Source organism: Zootoca vivipara, chromosome 16, assembly GCF_965207765.1.
Source record: "Zootoca vivipara chromosome 16, rZooViv2.hap1.1, whole genome shotgun sequence".
NCBI lineage: Eukaryota > Metazoa > Chordata > Lepidosauria > Squamata > Lacertidae > Zootoca > Zootoca vivipara.
Window position 1 is genome coordinate 33,829,268 of NC_142599.1, and position 4,331 is coordinate 33,833,598.

Genomic DNA, 4,331 nt, shown 5'->3' on the forward strand with positions numbered 1-4,331 from the left:
CCATGCTGTTATAAACTCAATTTGAAAGCTGGTGGGAGGGAGCAATGGCCTGGTTGCTTATACCAGGGGTTCCCAACAAAATTTTCTCAAGGACCCCTCATCGAGCCGCTATTGTGACAAGGACCCCCATTAATTCCTAATCCTAAATCTAATTCCTAATTCCTAATCTGATTTTTCCAGTAAGCTTAACACTGATCTTGGAAGGGTTAGGTTCAAGGGACGCCAACGATTTAGGTTCAATGGACACTGACAAGATCGGTTCGAGAGTCACTGACTTACTTGCTTGAACATCAAATGCATTATCTTCCTCTTCATCTGTAGGCCTTTGTCGTTTTAACGAACCACTTTTTAACCAACGGTCCATTTTTAGCTACGCGAACTGTAGTTTCCGCGAAAAACGCTTTGTTTACAAACACTACTGTTTTGCAAAGAGGCAGCGCGCACCAGGGAGGAGGGAGGGGAATTGAGAAGACAGGATACCTGTGTAGTAGCGCACAAATGAAGCCGACGCGCGCAAAGCATCTTGGGGAGGTGAGCGTTAGTAGAATGCGCGCACTGCCTCTTTGCAAAACAGTAGTGTTTGTAAAGTGCCACCTAACTGCATACAGCAGAACTACTGCCTCTATCTAATTCTAGTTTTGCGCTAGACTCTGCTCATGCAGGAAGCGGCCAAAACAAAAAATCTGTTATCATACGAAATATATTTAATATATTTTTTATTCTAATAGCAGCTTGCGGACCCCTCTGGCATAGCTCGCGGACCCCTGGGGGTCCCCGGACCACCTGTTGGGAACCACTGGCTTATACATTCATGTGTGTATGAATTAGTGGTAACATACGAAGGGCCTTGCCGGATCAGGCCAGTGGCCCTTCTAGTCCAGCATCCTCTTCTCCCAGTGGCTGGCCAGATGCCTCAACGGGAAGCTCACAAGCAGGAACTGAGTGCGACAGCAACTCTCCCTGCTTGCGATTCCTGGCAGCTGGTATTCAGAGGCATATACCGCCTCCCCCTTCCGAAACCCTTCAGAGCTGCTGCCAGTGTGGGCCGTATTGAACTAAATAGGCCAGGGGCCTGCCTTTGTAGATGGCAACTCCCTTTGTGTACTGTAGGAAATGGGATGCTTGATTAGAGAGACAACTGATCTGATCCTGTTGGAATAAGCACACAAAGATAATTTACAGACCAGACCTTCATGCCCTTGCTCTATTTTTCTGACCCCAAACATGCTGGCTGAGCGTCCCCTCCACATGCCAAAGCCACAAAAATGCCCAGTTGGACAATCCAAGGCTTGAAAGAACAGAGTCTACTGAGACGCACCCCCCACACACACACACAAAAAGGCACCCCCCCTTCTCTTGTTTGCTTCCTTGACAAAGTGTCACCTCTCAGCTTCTGCTTCCTTTCAAAGCACCCCCTCCCCCTGGCTGGTTGCTGAAGAAACAAAGCCCCAAAGCCACTCAGCTGCCAAGGACAAGCCTTGGATTTGCCAAGAAAGAAGCTGGCAGGGGACTTGGAAATCTAAAGGCAAAATCTCTGGTTTTGGTTTTTTTTCCTGGCTGCGGTGCTTTTAGGGGAAACCTTCCAACAGTGGAGTAGAAGTTAAGGGGGTGGGGGTGGGAGGAAGAGGACAGAGTGAACCATTTCCATGGTACAGAAAAGAACACTGGTGAAATGTCATGGCCAAAGGGGCCCTCGCCTGATTCCGCAACAGGTGTGCATCTGAGATAAAATCTACCTCCCTTTACAAGGTTGCTGAGAGGATTAGAGAACTTCCTGTTTTTCCAGGAGACAGACTGCAACGTGGTTTTATGAGATAAAATTGACCTCCTATTCACGGTTATTGTGAGTGCTGCGACCACTCCCAAAAAACCTTACATAAATGAATGCTACTATACATATACATTGAAAGCTAATTGTTCACTTGGGTGCAGGTAATTTGGGTTGAGATTTATTTTGCTGGCTTATCAAAATGTCCCCATCTATTGCTGAAATCTGCAAGGGGTTTGAGGTGAGTGTTGCAGAGATTTAAGTGTGGCAGGTGTGTCTGCACCCCCTTCTCAGGATGGCGAAGGCTGAATCGCCCGGTCTGAAGGGTTTGTTTTGCTTTCTCAGCCAAACGCATCTCTGAAGCCAGAAACCATCCAGTTACAGAGCCAACATGCTATAGGATGCAGATCAGGTATTGGAGCTGCTGGTCAGATCTGGGATCCCCTGTTCACCTCCTTGGAGAGCTTGCTCCCTGGTTCAATCCCTCTGCAATTCCAAAGCTCACCTGATGATCCAGGGTCAGCATCTTTCAGCTGAGCCTGCCTTGCGGTTTGTTTTTGAGAGTGGAAGCCTCTACACTCCTTGGAAGCAGTGTTGCAGGGAAATAATTTTGGCCCAGGGAAGAGGAGCATAGGGGGATGTAGTTCTCTGGAATTTTACAAGACTTTCCGCAGGCTGGCTGTTATTACCTGGCTGGAATGTGTCCTTGAACTCTGACAATGAATGCCTCTTGCTTCCTTGGGGGGAGAATAGAGCTGTGGGTGTAAGAGACAAGCCTGCTCAAGAGATATTTGTTGCTCCACCCACATTTGCCTCTGGCCCCACCCACCACTCAGATATGGTCCCTAGAAGGGAATTTGGCCCTCAAGCTGAAAAAAAGGCTTCCCACCCCCTAGCCAATGGTTTTCTGGGTGCAGGTGGTAGCCTCTTTAGATATCAAGATCGTGTTTTTTATAAGTTCTTCTGTTCCCTTTGCCTGTCTTGTCTCCACCCCCACCCCCGGGGTGCTAGTCAACAATGTTTTACTCAGGGTAAAGGTAAAGGGACCCCTGACCATTAGGTCCAGTCATGGACGACTCTGGGGTTGTGGCGCTCATCTCGCTTTACTGGCCTAGGGAGCCAGCATACAGCTTCTGGGTCATGTGGCCAGCATGACTAAGCTGCTCCTAGCGAACCTGAGTAGATATATTTAAATTAATAGCCATGTTCCTCAATTTCAGCAGGTGCACTCCTGTGCAGAACCCAGCATTCTCAAATTCACTCCAAACTGGTGCCAAACTTTCGGAATTGTGCTGCAAACCCTGTGTTGTGTGCCACCCCACAATTGAGTCAGTGATGCTTGCGGCACAAGATGGACAATGTTGGGTTGGGGGGGCGTTGCTTATGGCCCCCAGTTTGAGCATCAGTTACTCAGTTGCGGGGGAGCACAAAACGTGGGGTTTGCAGTACAAAACTGGTTCAAAATTTTGGAAGGGACCATGGGCATAGTAGCCAGGGGATAGCCCCCTCCCTCTTAAATCGAAGTAAATAAATAAAAATACTTAACTAAAATTAGAAATTGTAGGAAGATTTTGACAGATTTTTCTGAGCACTTGGGGCCAAAAGAAAGTAACTTAAAAGAATCTGCTGGATGGAGCCAGACAGAGGATGGTGACAGATGGGTGCCCTCCCCCCTCCCAACATAAATCTTGACTACTCCCATCATAGGGGACCCAAAATTTCAGGGTTACACGTTAACGAAGCGCAGATTCGTGGGGCAAAGAGCAACTATGATGGCTGTTCCTCCATAGTTTGATGCAGTGATTCTTCTGAATACCAGTTACTACCAGCAAGTGGAAGTCCTGCATTGGGTCACCTGGGGGGCCACTGTGAGAACAGGATGCCGGATCAAATGGGCCATTCGCTCTTCCGATGTTCTGAGTCTCACAGAATTCGTCAGCAGCGAGGGTCTCCTAGCAGCCAGCCTGCAAAGGGGGGCGGGGGCGGCGACAGGTTCCCCCAGTCCTTCCACAGAACCATAGAATTTCAAGGGTTGGAAGGGACCCTGAGGATCATCTAGCCCAACCCCCTGCAACGCAGCTGCCCCATACGGGGATCGAACCTGCGACTCTGGCGTTACCAGCACCACGCTCTCGCCAACTGACCTATCCAGGCGCTGATGTAAACTGTCCCTGGGCGGGCAGGAGAATCCGCTTCTCTGGTTGAACTTCCAGCTGTTGCTGTCTCTCTCCAGCCTCGCTCAGCTTAGTCATGCCTGATCGCTAGGATCCTAAATGGCTGATGGGGGGGGCACACACACCCCTCTCTGCGCACCCCCCCGGAAGCCTTAGGAAGGCTGATCTTATGAGGGGGATCCCTAGTCATCTCCCCGCAAAGCGTTCTCCTCCTTCCCGATCCAGAGCTCTCCCCAGTTAGGGGGTTTCGCACACTTATCTCCCGGCCTCAGGATTGCATTGCATATTCCAAAACAGTGCTGTCCGCCCCACCTCCTGCTCTCGCTTCCCCTTCATTGGCCAAACTCGTTTTTCCCCAACCCCTGGGATAGGCTGCCTGGCCCCGACGT